The 16633-nt window shown below is 35.6% G+C and overlaps 2 long non-coding RNA genes across 3 annotated transcripts; both read right to left on the bottom strand.

Annotated features, from left to right (window-relative positions):
* Positions 1-415: 415 nt before the first annotated feature.
* On the bottom strand, positions 416-7298 carry LOC132160564 (uncharacterized). Its single transcript, XR_009438041.1, has 3 exons — positions 6926-7298; positions 854-1182; positions 416-688 (listed from the first exon to the last, which is right to left on the bottom strand). It is a non-coding gene; the product is annotated as an uncharacterized LOC132160564 (long non-coding RNA).
* A 5462-nt stretch (positions 7299-12760) lies between these two features.
* Positions 12761-14890, bottom strand: LOC132161304 (uncharacterized). 2 transcript variants are annotated; one of them, XR_009438116.1, is made up of 4 exons: positions 14838-14890; positions 14637-14716; positions 13844-13920; positions 12761-13728 (listed from the first exon to the last, which is right to left on the bottom strand). It is a non-coding gene; the product is annotated as an uncharacterized LOC132161304 (long non-coding RNA). The 2 variants fall into 2 exon arrangements; XR_009438115.1 differs by lacking the exon at positions 14838-14890 and having other exon boundaries at positions 14637-14753.
* Positions 14891-16633: the final 1743 nt, after the last annotated feature.

Below are 16633 nucleotides of genomic sequence, written 5' to 3'. Positions count from 1 at the left end.
ACACTCTGTCTAGCGCCCAACACAATGCCAGGAAAACGAGAACGAACCCCAGCATAAATGTAAACAAACTCACCTGCTTTATTACGTTATCAATGGAATCCCAATGAATCCGTTGCAGCCTCTGGAGGACGCGCAATCGTGAGACACCAACAATGCTTCCTGTTGCGAAGCTGTGAAGAACGGATTCCAGTTTTATTTATTTATTTTTTTTTTACATAATCTACGACCTGCATACATGCACGTGAGAAGATTATAGGGACAGTCTGCAGGAAGACACGGGTTAAATAGGGGAGCACCCCGAGTCATCCTGGTCACGAGGGACATTGTTTGTATTAGACTCGACCTATGCATTTGCAACGAGAGATAGTATCCAGTGTGAAGCACTGCCTCTGGTGGTCAGGAAGAACGAAATAGAACAGAACCTGACTTTGTTGGGTATATAAAGCCTTTAACAGCATTTAATAGATAAGAGCAATCTAAAAATAAAAAGATGGAAAACATTTGGGCTTTCATTTTGAGTTTTTGTTATGCATATACTCTATACAATAACCCTCATGCTGAACATGAATCATAATCATGCCAATTCAGAAAGTTGTATTTGCCAAGAGCCGAGACTGGGATTTCAGTGAGTTGTTTATTTAACCTTTCCTCCTCCCTTTTATTCAGTCATACTGAGAAATGCTGAGACCTGTTGGTAGCACACATTCATATTAGTTCTTAATGTCCTAAATTGTTTCTTGCTGTTTAAATAGAGTTTAGTGTTTTAAATCATGTTTAAAATGAAAGAGAATGCACATATTATTTATATTTACAATACTTTCCCACCGTCTCCAAGGATACAACTAGCACTGACCTCTTATTTGCTCTGGAGCTTGTTCAACTATGCGGTTTCCAACTTTTATATTGGAAGGTGGCTGAAGAAATCAGATCAGGTACGTTTAGCCCGAGGGGACCAAGGAGTGTTGGGGGAGGTGGTGGTTGCTGCTGCCTTTCTACATTTTGTTTGCACATTGCCTCTCGGTTGTTGCATGTGGACCAGCTTTTTTTGGATCCCACACCCACATGACTGTGGAACCCAAGGAGATGTTTGGAGTTGACACTTGTTCATAGGGTGTGTACTGTTCCAGTGGTGACTCATCAGCCTCCCTGAGATTCACCTGTATACTGAATGTGTGCTTTTACCTTTACAAATGTGAGAACATAAACACGTTATTTTTAATCATAGCTACTTACATTTTTGCTTGGCAGGTGACTGCATATTTTAAACATACACTACCAGTAATCACTAAGTTTTAAAAATGTTTTTGAAAAAAGTTTCTTATGCTCAACAAGACTGCATTTATGTGATCAAATATTATTATATATTATTGTATATCTGAATACCGGAGAAATGGTTTCTGAGAATTCAGCGTTTACATCATATAAATAAAAATTTTAAATACAAAAATTGTAGTTTTTTAAATTGTAGTTATATTTTTTTACAGTTTTACTGTTTATTAAGTATTTTGGGTCAAATAAATGCAGCCTTGGTGAGCAGAAGAGACTTCTTTCAAAAATATAAAAACTAAAGACTTATTCCAAACTTTTGATTTGTATATATACAGTACAGACCAATAGTTTGTGTCATGGTTGTGCCTTCATGTCCTGGTTTTTCTCTAGTCTTGTGGCAGGATCATGACAGGCCCGTGTTTTGTCTTTGGGCCATGTGCTTGTGTTGTCTCGTTTCCTTGCCCCGCCCCCCTTGTTACCCTAGTTTTGTCATCATTGATTCACCTGTTCCACCTGTTGTGTTCATTAGTAGCCTCCCTTTATAACCTCGTGTGTTTCTCTGTCCCTTTGTCGGTTCATTGCCAAACGTTGTTTAAGATTGTCAACTGTTGCTACCTGTTATCATATATTGTCAAGTCTGGTCTAAGTAGTTGTTTGATCCTGTTTTAGTCATAGTCTAGTTAAGCGCAGTGTTAGTCTAGTTTAGTCATCCTTCGTCTGTCTAGCCCTTGTTTTGCCCCCTCGTGGGTTTTGTTTTCTGTTTTGTCTCCAATAAATCCTTGTGAGAGCATTCTGTCTGCTTTTGGGTTCATCCTCCACCACCCTCATGACAGTTTGGAAACATTACTATTTTTAATGTTTTTGAAAGAAGTTTCTTCTGTTAATCAAGCCTGCATTTATTTGATCAAAAATACAGAAAAAACAGTAATATTGTGAAATATTATTACAACTTAAAATAATAGTTTTCTATTTGAATATACTTAAAAAAAATAATTTATTCCTGTGATGCAAAGCTGAATTTTTAGCATCATTACTCCAGCCTTCAGTGTCACATGTAACATCCAGTCCATCACATGATCATTTAGAAATCATTCTAATATTCTGATTTATTATGAGTGTTGGAAACAGTTCTGCTGTCTAATATATTTGATGAATAAAAGGTTAAAAAGAACTGCATTTATTAAAAAAAAAAATTCTATTAATATATATTCTAATAATATATTTTCTTTACTATCACTTTTTATCAATTTAACACATCCTTGCTGAATAAAAGTATTGATTTTATTTAAAAAAAAAGAAAGAAAAAAAAATTACGTAGTGTATATTATTACAAAATATTTATATTTTAAAAACATAGTTTCTTTTTTTTTTTTTTTTTTTTTATTCATCAAAATATCCTAAAAAAGTATCACATGTTCTGAAAAAATATTAAGCAGCAGAACTGTTTCCAAATTTAATAATGAATCATCATATTAGAATGATTCTAAAGGATCATGTGATAATGATTCTAAAGGATCATGTGATAATGATCCTAAAAATTCAGCTTTGCATCACAGAAATAAATGATAATTTAAAGTATAATAAATTTAAAAACAATTATTTTAAATTGTAATAATATATCACAATATTAATTTTTTTCTGTATTTTAGATCAAATAAATGCAGGCTTGATGAGCAGAAGAAACTTCTTTCAAAAACATTAAAAATAGTAATGTTTCCAAACTTTTGGTCTGTACTGTATATATATATATATATATATATATATATATATATATATATATATATATATATATAAATATAAACACACACACACACACACACACAGTAGCCCCTAAACATGTACAAGAGTCTTTGCATTTTATCATTACAATTTCAAACCAAGTGTAATTACAAAATACAGATCGACCATACTCTGCATACTGCATATGGAAGGAACAAGGGTTGTCCAAATCCAATGATTGTGTCACATCCTTCACTAATATCCCACTATCCTGGGCATATTTGTGACAGTTGGGCTAAAATAAATAAATAAATAAATAAAACGGCATCTGAAAGTTGCAGTATTTGTAAATGTATGTTTCTGACTTTTTCAACTTTTGATTTAATTTGTAGCCAAAAATTATTATTGTGGTAATCAAGTATTGGCTTACTTCTCACCAAAGCCCTCTCTGTTTTGTTGTAGATCATTGGACCACCTTCGCTCACAAACAGGGCCTACAAAGACATTGCCTGATAGTGCAGAGAGGCAACAAGTCAAGATTTCGGATGCAGCCAATAATAACTCTGACACCAGTTGCTTAATAGTCATTGCAAAAACAGTGAAAATGGTTCAGAGGAAAGGTCAAGTAATTTTGTCATACATTCACTAATGGCCAAATAATTGTTGGGACCACTGTACATGTGTTTAGGGGGCCTTACTCCGGAGTTCACAGAGAGTATATAAAAACATATGCAGTTCTACATAAGCTCATCCAATATGGTCTTATCTGAAGAAGTTTTTTTCCAGCAGCTCTCGAGGATCATTGTGCATTGCAGTTTGCTGTCCCTGTGGACACAGGTTGTTGCTGGAGACAGACAGAGTGGGCAGTCTTCTCTTACCTCAGACAGTCATGAACAGGCAGGCAGCAGAGAGGAGGAAGAGAGAACCTCGATCCTGTGATAGCCATATGAGATTCCACATGCTCTGATGAGTCATTTCTCCCTCCTTCCCTTCCTCCCTCTCTACATATGAAGCGTATGAGCCTGAGTCATCAGCTAGCTTTCTTTCTCTTGCTCCAACCATGCTGCCTTGTCTCTTTTCTTTCTTACCCAACCTTTACTTCTTTCACTATTTCTGTTTCAGTTACATTGCCACCACTTTCTACCTGTCATTCACATTCTCTCTCTGCCTATGTGAAATACATAGCAGGAGAACAATCGGATAGAAATGAAGCAACAGCATTGGTATTCCCCCAATTACATCAAAAATTCCCCTCACTGCTTTCCTGGGAGACAAAGGATGGCCCTCAGCTAAGATGTCAAAATGCGCTGTGAATGAGCGAAGCAGATATATTTGACCTAAGAGTTACTGATTTGAATGTGCAACAGATCTCAAGCACAGGGATCTGGATTTTACTGCATAAGAACATTTTTAGTACCTGAAACGTAACCAAATGTAGTAACAAAGCTCAGATTCTATAAACACTCTTCTCTAAAGGATGATGTCCATAAGGAAAGCCCATTTTGGGGCTAATCGCTATATAACAGATCCTGTGGGAGCGGTTATGTTAGGACTGATTTAAGAGCTGTTAATAGCTGAGCACTGCAAGAGCAATAAGGATTTTTAGGGGCATTATGACTGGGTCAGTTTAACACAGCTGCCCCTAAAAGTCCCTCACTTTTCTTGCGGACTTCTTCACAGTTTCTTTGTCTGGCATCTACCTTCTGTTCAAGAAATGTTTAAGGTTTATACTATGGCTCCAAAGACTCAATCTAAAGCCCAAAGTAAAGGTCAGTCTGGACAATATATCCCTCCTCTCCCTGAACAAGGGCCAACCATAATGTCAGACCCTTATTATTAGAATGCATTAAATGACTAAACTATTACAAATGACAAACTGTTCTTTTTAACTGAACACTAAGCGGTTTTCAGTGGTTTACAGCAACTGTCATTTACAAATTACAACACCTCTTGATCATTCAGGCAGATTTTTCACAGTACATAATTTTGTGTGCCCTGCTTGTTTCAATCAAATTATGCACATTAAATATTAATTAGGCTATAATATTAATAGAAGTCAAAGCAGGTGCTTAATGCAAATTCCTGAGAAACGGTGTGGTAAAACGATAAAACGACTTGCTAATCATTGGTAAATGTGAAAATAAGTAGATATGAAATTAAAAGATTAAGTTTTTGTGAGTTAACTGGTAAAACCAATGTATGTTTTAAGCTGTACATTATGGGTATTTTTTAATGCACGCTTTTAATTCCTTTATTAGGTGCTAAGGTAAAAATACAGCAAATTAGATATTTTTTGGTATCTGAATAGGAACTAATCTTGTAACATCTAATGAAATAACTTTTAAATATACAGTTCATTATAATTCCATGATTTGCATGTGCTGCATTGGAAAAGGTTAGTTTACAATGATTACAGGCTTTTGCAACCGTCAAGATGTGACTGATATCCAGAACAATATACAAATCCTTTGGGAAACTATTGGCAGGCAGCTTTGAGAACTGCTTAATATGACAAACTGTATCAGACATGCTTGGTAACTATACCAGAATTTATACACACGCTAACAAAGCTGCCTGTAACCTGCCTCTGCCACTCCCTATACAGTAAAATCTTTAATTAGAACTGACATACTTTTAATTTCACAGAACCTAATGAAGTTTATATTTTTGCTTCTTGATATCTTTTTGATTTGTTGTTCTCTTTTAAACTCAGAATCTTACTTTCAGGCACTCAAAAACAGACTTTTATTTTGTGTTCGAGTCTATACAAATAAGTCTTTGTGTTACAAAATGGTGCTGTTCTTGTAAGTTATTTTTAGTAAACAAAAAGGCCAAAATTCCTAAATTCCAATTTGTTTGTATTTTTTATATGTTGTATGTTTTGACTGTAAGTGTATATCAGACATACCACTTTAATATTCACAAATAGTTCTACTTAAAAAAAAGCTAAATAAAAATAACAAAAGTAAAAATATTAAATAATATGACACCTACGGTTTATAATAAATAAAACTACTAAATTCTTAACAAAAGTATATCATATATGTTATTCATAATACATAACGTAAGTTCACAAAATAATTGGCTGATACAAGCCTAAACCAGTAATAATCCTTTGTATCAAATAATCTTTTGTATCAATAATTTTTCTTTTATCTTTCTTTCCTTTGCTTTCTTTCTTTCTTTCAACTAATTAACTTTTTGTTAAAGTTAACAGATACTGTAAAATACGTATGATGTCTAAAGATAATTTCAGATTTTTCACCCTATATGTATTTAATTCTAGCTATTAGTTTAATTAGAGTATATGTAGTATTATGTAGGAAAGTTCTTAAGAATACATTAAAAATACATTAAAATACATCACTTTTTTATATCAAATATTTAAAATAGGCTACATAAATAATTCTGCATTTAAATCATAAATAAAAACGAAAGGTTTAATAAAGTGTGAAGAACGGAAATTAAACATTTTTTATGTTATCGGTGATCCCATCATCAAATAATAGAACAGAATCTTTAACTATTCCATTCTGTTGTGTTCTAGTTCAGTACTTTATTATTATCAATACTACAGATAAACTCTATACACACACACACGCACATAGGCTACATATATTCAGCACGGTCAATTGACAGAGATGGTCACATGGGCCGAAAACTGGGACTTTGTAGGCCAGTTGAATAAAAGGAAAACTCACCTTGCCCGCAAAGACCCAGCCTCTGACACACTCTCAATTGTTGCTGAATTTTGCCTCAGGTTGTGATCGTGTGTTAAAAGTGTGTTAGTCTGCGTTCATCTAAAACATTTGCAAAAGACCATCGGCATATCTCGGAAACGCGATCATCCAAGCTCCTATGACATGAGAAATAAAGACACGACGCGTCCAGTGAAGAGCGCGTGAGCCTATCCAGACACCAGGGTCACACTTTTTACCTGTCATTTTCACCATGTCCACCGCCAGCCTTCCTCCTTGGAGCTTCTTTAGAAAGAATGGGCATGTCGCCTGAAGAAGAACGGAAAATGTTGCCGTAGTGAGAAGTTGCTGCCACTCTTCACACATTATCATCACCCGCCCCCTTATTTGCGCTCAACTCCTCATGAAGACACAGTATATCCACAGGGACCGCTTACAACATTCTCCCTTTGCGCAAAAGTGGACGAAGGAAAAAGTCAATAATACGCGGTGGAACATTGAGCATCGTTAATGCGCAAGCCTTTTGAAATTCTCCATGTATGCTGTTTTAGCCAGAGCGACCCCATGTGCTCGTTATTAATGAATTATCCATCTGGCTGCTGTAGACATAACATATTTGTACATGTTGCGCTAAAGCGCCACCGACTGGTTCCTTTGACCACATGCGGAATAAATTGTGTCTGGGACCAGAGTCAGAAAATCATACTATGGCGAAGGCTTTGCTTATGAATATTAATTAAGACAGACTGACGTTGCTTAGTAACCCTCCAGGAGTGTCTAATGTGCGTGTGAGCGAAGCGCATGTAAGACAGAGAGCATCCTGATTGCCCTGCTTCTGCAAATCAACCAATCAATTGTCAGTGTGGGCGGGCTTTTATCTCTACTCCCGAGTCCCGAACAAAATTAATCAGTTATGTCTATCTAGAAACAGGAGCACCATGGCAGAGGGAAAGTGCCACAAAACAAAAAAAAGTATAAGACACATTTTACGGCAGACTACACGAAAGTGTACCCCTGTCTTATAGGTGTCAAACATAATGACAGTCTTGCTCAAGCATTGCCCATGGGGGGTTATATGATTGCAAAAGGCATGTTGAGGTGAGTTGACAAGTTTCATTTCATCTGCATATTATTCAGGCTAGTTGCCAAGGCTACATGAAAACAACAAACTCCTTAGACCTGTTTAAAGTTGCAATGGAAAATAAATAAATGCAGTTGACATAAATTGTATAAGCAGATTATATAAATAGTAAAAGTAATCTACATATTTAAACATAATTAACGAATAATTACATAGGCCTATAGCTTATAGAAATAATATTTTATGCTTTTATATCTTTTAGGGACCACAACATGTTAGGGAGGCTAAGCGCAGGGAAGGCTGCTCCAATATATCTCAGTTCTCCCATTCAGATAGGCAAAGTCTCACTGAGAAGGTGACTACAGCTGAGATCTATTTCCTTCCCTTTTTGGGGGAACCTCCCTGAAATGACCTTTTGCAGGTTGGGATGTCTGCTCTTTAGTTAAACCGGTTGCTTGTTTGACCTACTGGACCTACGTCACAAAAACTAATTAATATTAATAAGCCAATACTTCACCGTTGTAGGATGTGTCCATCCACGCCCCAAAATTGGATCGTTGATGAGACTGCATAGCCTGACGATTTCAAGATCATCTGTAAAACCGATGATAAATTCACTGGATCTGTCATAATAAATCAAGTCCTTTATGTGAAACACTTATCAAAACACTTACTGATTTAGTGGCATTTTATAAAAATAAAGAAATATATTAAATATATATTAATAACACTTTTTTGTGCATTTACGTAATATATAATTAGAAAAATCCATTATTATTACATTTATGTCGCCTCTAAAGTCTTTTAAGTGTTTAAATGTAATGTCTGTGTAACACCATTTAAAAACGGTGTTACATTTATTTATGGTTTTTATAGGCCTCTTTTGAAAACTGAAATCATTCTATCATTAGGCAACAGACTGTAAATGTATGATTTTTTCTCAATTATTTGGGATTCCTATTTTAAAGGCTCTCATTGCAGTGTGGAGCGGCCCCCTGTGGTTACACATTAATATATACCGGTAGCCTAACATTCGTAAACACTTGTATTATTCTACTTTTTCCACGATTGTAGTTGTATAGGTAAATATTACGAACGTAATATAAGTAAAACAAAAAGAACATACAATAATTTATACAAAACATTTTAAAAGCAAATTTAAATACCAATATTTTGTTTGTAAATATTTTATTTTCATATTCTCTCTTGTTTATGTTTTTTTCCCAGATTATATTTAAAGAGATTTGTAGTTTTGTTTACAAGATTCAGTTTGATTAATTGAACGTGCTTCTCAATGGAAGACACGCCCTTTACAATGTCATCATCGTCGTCATCACCGGCAGCCGCTTTGGGCTCGCGGCGGAGAGTAGAAGATTTCATACGGCCCGGTATATTTACACAAAACATTCAATTGTACGAATGACCTTCCACATTGCATTCGTTATACAGCTGACATCGGCGATCCTCTGGTGAGTCTCCATTATTGTTCACCACGCAGGGATGTCAGCTGATGATTGTTTTCCTCTCTCTGACGCTTCTCTCTCTTCATTCTCTAAATGTTCTTATCTTCTTTCGGAAACTGTCTGGTACTAACTCACACATGCATTTTAATCAGCATAGACGATGCTTTTAGCCATAGGGAGATATATTATGGGCCTAGTGAACTGAGCATTAATGTCCTGTAAATCAGAGCAAAGTTATTGAACAGCTCCAAATGGCCTTTAACATTGATGATTGAGTCGGAAGTGGTACAAGCTTTTGAATTGTGCTCTAATGTCGCCCTGTTGCTGTTGTTGTGTCATGCCATGCTTATATTACACATGTAAACATGAGGGCTGAGAGTTGTATCCGGGCTCGTCCAGTCAGGTGGGCAGACTTAACTGGTCAATGCAGTAAAAAAAACGTAACTAAATACGTTAGAATATAAAACAGCATCTCTGTAAGTTTGTTTGAAAGCCCCAAAGCTTCCTGTAAGCAATTCTTCATACAAACGCATGCATTGTTTTGGTCATTTTCCATTTTGAATAATAAAGGTATTACTATAGACACCAAGGGATAGTGAAGATGCCTGTACACTTGTTCTGCGTGTTGTTTGTTCTATAATAGAAACTACATATTGCGTAACTATGCAAATTTGTCAATGTTCCACACCTGTAGGATTTGTTTAGAATATATTTCTATTCTCTATTCTCTGTCCCATAGTGGGGGTGAGGTGAGGGAGGGCTGCTGTGAGGATCCCACACTTAGGGGCAGCCCCACACTAAATGGTGTCTCCCACAATGAAGGCTATGGTGGATGCAGTCTGGGCGGTGTGGAGCATCGGGGCCTCAATCTATGACTACATCCACACCAGTGCCATGGAAGAGCGCATTCACTCATTGGAGAGTGCTATAACCATCCACCAGTGTGTTATTGGCCTGCTCTCTGCTGGATTTGTGGCCCTCTTCACCTACATTCTGCTAAGGAGGCACTGACCCAGGATTTCAGCCTTTTTTGTAGTCAAGACTACATCTGTGACAACAGAGGGAATTCTTTGTTCAGTTCATTTTAAAGGGATTTCAACATGTCTGACTTTTACCTAACTGATTTACTAAACTTTATTTGTATCTAATTCTGTAAAAAAGTCACCACTGTATTGTCTGGGTTGATGAGATTCAGAGTAATTTGGTAAACCAAAATAAGCGTATCTCTAAATAAAAAGTAGTCTTCCATGTCTTAAAATGGACTTTTAAGGTCATTGATGGCTACCACAGAGGGAAGATTCGGAGATGCTACCTGTCCACGGTTCTTTACACAAAGCTTGTGGACAGCTGAACAAACAAAAAACAACTACTGGATCAGCAGGCTTTTCAACCTGTTTTCTGCTATCATAAGGTGGACTCAGCTTGTGTGTCTTGGTTACTTTTAACAAAACATTCAACTTGCCAATGACGAAGCATAAAGGAATTTATTTATTATCTTAACCAATGACATCTCAGCTTATTTCTTAAAATTATGGTTAATGAGAGGCATCAATGACTTGATTAAATTCTTGATTTTACAACTTGATAGACAACTTAAAGTGTCCTTAATCACTAAAGGTATCTGATATAGTCAACTTAATGTTATCAGTGTATTAACTACTACTATACTGTAAGTGTCAAACTTTAAGTTGGGTTTTTACTTTGATTTCATGTTAAAGTTCATCAGTTAATGAACCATTGTGTTTTATAGGTTATCATACTTTTACCATGTTTCCTTAGAAACGTTTTCTCCTGGGGCAAAAAAAAAACTACTATTAAAAATGATACCTGTTCTTTCATAGCAAAATGAATGTCTAGCTTTAATAATGCAAAAGTCAGAGTATTTTGACTTTGAAATGATGCTAGCTACTAAAGCATTTCTCTATTGTACCACGTTTGACTTGAACTTGTTGTTTATTTGGTGTACTAGTCTAAGTGAGGATCTCTTAAAATTCAATATAAAGCATTTTTTTTTAACAAAGACAATGCCATAATAAAATGTTTATTACTGGAACAACAGAAAATACAAATATCTATGCACCAGCAGGTTTGAAAAATTTCAGAAGGATTGGGAAATTTGACTTTTTAATGCGAAATCCCCGAATTTGGTTTGTGGTCCAAGTATGAACAATACAGAAAATACATTGACGATTCATGCTAGTTTTAGATGTGCCCGGTCTGCAGAAGTGTGTACTTAGTGGTAAATCGCTCAACACTTTCACCCTCCAGGGTCTTAACAGCCCTCCGGTGGAGCTTCCCGTAGTTCTCTGGGTTTCTGTGCCTTCCCAGCTCTTCCTTGATGTACTCAATCCAGATATCCAAGACACCAATTTATTAACAAAATATACTACTCAAAGTATGAAAGAGAGTTGGCTCTTTAAAAGGCTAAAAGCACTGAATCACACTCACCTTCATCTGAGGAACCAAATTCACGAAGCGCTCGCTCATAGTAGTCTCTCGGGTTACTCATCTTTGGTGTCTCCTGAGAGAATAATACAAATCAGTAACACATTGTATGTATAAATATGCATGTCTGCTGCTTACTAGATATTTTAGATACCTGGTGCTACATCACTTTTACCTGCTCTTTTTCAATCTCAATCATCTTAAGAATGTCTTTGCGAAGGGTCTGTGTTCATGTAAGCTGAAACCCAAGAGAAGAGGTTTTTTAATTGCTTGTGCCAATTTTTCCTTCATGGCATATGACACTGCAGGTACTGGAGACAGAAGCCCTTTCTGCAAGTACAGGATCAGGAGCAATTTAAAAACATTTTATACATGAACTACATTAGAATTCAAATGAAACATTATGTAATCAGGACTGATTGCCTTTATATCAACCAAAATCAATTGGTCTTAAGTGCAAACTTTTATAAAAAGTCATATCTCACCTGAAAAAAAGGTCTGTGTCTTCTGGTATCGAATCTGCCTGGAGCTGCCATAATGACATAATTATTGGACCCACTTTATATTAAGTGGCCTTAACTACTATGTAGTTAAATTTTAATTATTAATTTGGTACAATGCACTTATTGTGTACATGTTTTTACATTGTACTTATATTTGAAAAATATCAGCACATAATTACATCTGTAATTAATTTTCTGTAATTACATGTATAATTACACGTTGACCCATCCCTTACACCTTAACACACCCTTAAACTTACCCATACCACCAAATCTGTCCCTAACCTTACCTGTTTCCCACATCAATAGCAGCAAAAAAAAAAGTTGCAATACAATATGAACACAATAAGTACATTGCATTTATTTTTTGATGTAAGTACATAGTAGTTAAGGCCACTTAATATAAAGTGGGACCACATAACTCAATGTAACTGCATTTGGGTTAATTTGTTTAGGTAAAAAAAAATAGCTAAACACAAAAGCATGATTTTTGAAGAAAAAAAACAGGGTTATCTGTTTTTGAAAAAAAAAATATATATATATAATATAATATTTTATATATATACAACCAAATTTGTGACATTTGACTCTTGAAATTCATTTGTACAATTCAAGTCAATTTCCTTCCTTTCAGTGAAGTACAAAAGATGTTCTTTGGAACATTCTCAAATTGGATCTTCAGCTTTTGCACAACATTTGAACATTTATGCTTTACACTGTGTCAAAAAAAATCCTAAAATTCATGTACAATTGTCATGCTGATTCATGAAAATAACAGCATTTGCACTACTGCTAAAAGGAGTTGGACCTCATCATATTATTTTACATTTCATAAGAGTAATGAGTTCTTTTACTTTTCTCACTTAATATCTAATTACAAAAGAAACTGACAGAACCATATTGTTTGAACAAAACAAACACAAAAGGTATGAAGGACCGAGAAATGAAACGGGACAATTATGCATGTGAATATCGGATATATAGCATCATGTTCCCATGTGGTTGGATAACGGCCTCTTTGCCAGGTTATATAACTACAGGCTTCATAATCCTGCACGCATGGCTTTTCTCACTAGCTGGTTAACAAAGAGCGCTGAGGTCAGAATCGAGCAGAAGGTTAATTACAGTTATATGTAGGCATTCTTGTGGCTCAAGCATTAGAGCATGGTGCTAGCAACACCAAGGTCAGGAGATCAATTCCCAGGGAATGCATTAACTGATAAAACTTTATGTCTTAAAAGCAATGCAAGTCAAAATATCTTTTTAAAGAAAAGCATTCAGAAGAAGTTAATTTGTTCAAGTGGACAAATTAGGGCAAATCTGCGGTTAGAAGATGTCCCACTTAAGAGGCAGCTGTAGCACAACTGCTACCTGGGGATTCACATGTTTCAGGGCTTACTGGAATAGATGTCCCGCCTCTGTGCTCTCCAGATGGACCAATGTCCGGAGGCTGAAGCTCCACATCTCCACTGATTGGCTGAAGCGCTGGTTGGCTGTGACGGCAATCTGTGTAGCAGATACTGTATCTCTAACGACAACAGGAGCTGTAGCTGTTTTTTTGAGGTGATAGAAAGTGGCCTATATTACTACAGAAGCACCATTTAAATCAAGTGCTGCATAAGGTGTGTACTGCAATGAGATTCCAATGTTAACAGTAGACATTACCCAGTTCTTGTATAATGTCTCTTGCAAAATCCTGGCATCATGAGCACTCTGTAAGACTCGAGTAATCGCTCCTTTCTCTGAAAAAGTGGACAGTCAAACAATATGTGTCAATCTGAATTAGATTAAAATCACCCAGAAACCAATAAATAAAATAAATACCAAAAACACGTTTGTATAAGAAAGTAAAAAGGTTAGTATTAGAATCAGCAGACAGATAATAAAACTACAGAGAAGTAAAAAATAAAAATAAAAAAGGGTGAAAGAAAAAAAAACATTTTTTGATTGATAGCCTGTCATTTGAACAATAAAATAAAACTATATAAAATAAAACTAACTTAAGCGGAGACACAGATTTCAATGGAAATGGGTGAGATATTTTAGCCTTGGCTATTGTTTAGGCTGATGATGTAACCAGTTGCTAAAAACAACTAATGTGCCATATGTCTTTAATTTGTAGGGGAATATAGGTGCTTCCCAAATCGTGTACTTTTGCACTAATGTTTTTGTTGTTGCATAAATAGTGCAAGTAGTGCATTCTCACTGAACATTCCAAAATAAAAAAGTGCTATTTAAATGCCCAGATGATGCACTTAAATATGTAAATATGGTTACATAAATATGTAAATATGGTTTAATATAAGAAATCAAACTTTCCAAATATAGTAAGTCTGTATAGAAATATACAGTAACATTCTGTATAGTAATATAATAGTCTGTAATATCTGTATTTTGCTATTCTGATCAAGATTCACAAACACTGCAACATACCCTCCACATTTTTTTTTTTGATCACCTTTTCCTTGAGTTCAGTGACGTTTGTTTTCCTCTTTTATCTCTCAAGACAGAATGTGACATAACATGTCCACATGGCCTCTACAAAAATAAATAATAAATCAGTAGGCAAATGAGACCATGAGAAACCACTCGTATTCCACCACTGAATTCAAGCTTCTTATTCTTAGATGCAAATACTGAACATGTTAAATCATGATACCTGTATTAAGGCTCATTGGTGCCTCCTCATAGATGACACAGCAACGTTCTTCTCTGCGATCTGTACCAGAAGCTCTTCCTTTTGCAGACTGGAGCTCCGGGACCCCAGCAGCATCCAGCTCACGCTTAGCCATGAAATCCCATATCATGCAGTCATCAACATACTGACTCTGCAGACTGAACACAAACATTATTCAAACATCACCTTTTCATGACTTCCTGTAAATGTATTTCTCTCAATGCTGGTTTCAGTGTTAATCTGTTCATTTATAATAGTTCCTACAGCATTTTTATTGCTGATTACTCAACAGAAATGACAAATCAGTCAATTAAGGTGATCATATAAAAACTAAGAAAAAAAAACAAAAAATGTGTCATGGCCTTGCTGAGCTGAGACGTTGTGCCCTAATTGAAAGATGATAGGAACCTAATTAAATAATTGACAAACATAAGACAAGCACAGTCACTTTACCATGATTCTGCTTGTTTTTAATTGATGTTTAATAACAAAATCACATACCCATTGCTTATTAAAGGCAACTTGAGAAAGCCAGAGTTGCACGTCTTCCTACAAAAAAAGCATTGATTTGAATCAAGTTAAAAACTGAACATCAAAATGCATCTAAAGTAAGGTTGTTATTATTATTTTTTTTTTCATGTTAACCAACCTGCAATTTTGTCAAATCCCTTCTAAAACCATGGTTTATGTGATGAATGATGGGATACTCAATTTCCTCCCGCTTAAAATGGTAACCAATTCTCTGTACACACAACAGTACAGGGTGCATACAGCCTATTTACTTTTACCATAACACAATGCCACTATTTCCCAATATATTCTAAAAAAAAAAAAATAGACCAAAGCTCTACTCACCGCTCTCCTCTTCTTGATAAGCTCTAGGACGTTTATTTCATACTGATGGAAATCAGAAACAAATGTTACATATCAAGTTGGACCTTGCAGCTGATTAGAAAGATCATTTACGAAACCCAACCTATCATGTTCCAGGTAACCAATATGTACTGACGATTTTTGTGCAAGACAAAAATATATCAAACAGTTTTGTGTCAATATAGACCTGTATGTATGTAATGAAATCATCTTTACTCTATACTGTTTGGTGCAGCTTTTTTTCAAGAGCAGTAGATCTTTTCAACATAGACCTGAAACAAGAGTCTTAACTGAGGAATCTGTTTGTTTCAGAGTAGAACCACTTGTTTCTGTTTGTTGTGTTTGTGTGTGCACTGTGACACTCACTTTACTTCTTTTATTGGTGAACAAACCGACTCTTTCCAACTGTTCAAGCGCTGGTATTCTGTCCTCTAATCGTTGTTGCACAATGACAGCCATTATTAAGAGCTGTGAGGTAAATCTTCACATGAAAGTGTAAGATACTCAGAGTTTTAGTACAATAACATAACCTGGTGGGGACTGGAATTCGTCATGTCCTCTACATCCGGTTGCTCATCAGAAAATATCTCCGACGGCAATTCTAAACTCGATTGATGGATCCTTGATATTTATTGCTTTAGCCTAAACCTGGTTGTTTTAGCGAAACATCACAATTTAGACCATTAATAATTAGAGAAGCCTTTCCTAAATTGCGAAACTTTGTGGAATGGTTAGGGCCAACGGTTTTCAACAGTTTTCACTCTATCATTCGTTTGAAATGTAGACCACACAAATATTATTTCGCGTACATATTTTCATTGGTATTTTTATTTGAAATGATGATTTACAATAGATAAGTGGCTAAACAGAGCACGCAATATGTGCTATTCTTCCCCGCGTTCTCT

Source organism: Carassius carassius, chromosome 17 (assembly GCF_963082965.1).
Source record: "Carassius carassius chromosome 17, fCarCar2.1, whole genome shotgun sequence".
NCBI lineage: Eukaryota > Metazoa > Chordata > Actinopteri > Cypriniformes > Cyprinidae > Carassius > Carassius carassius.
Note: the sequence above shows the minus strand (reverse complement) of the source record. Positions and strands in the feature narration are given on the sequence as shown.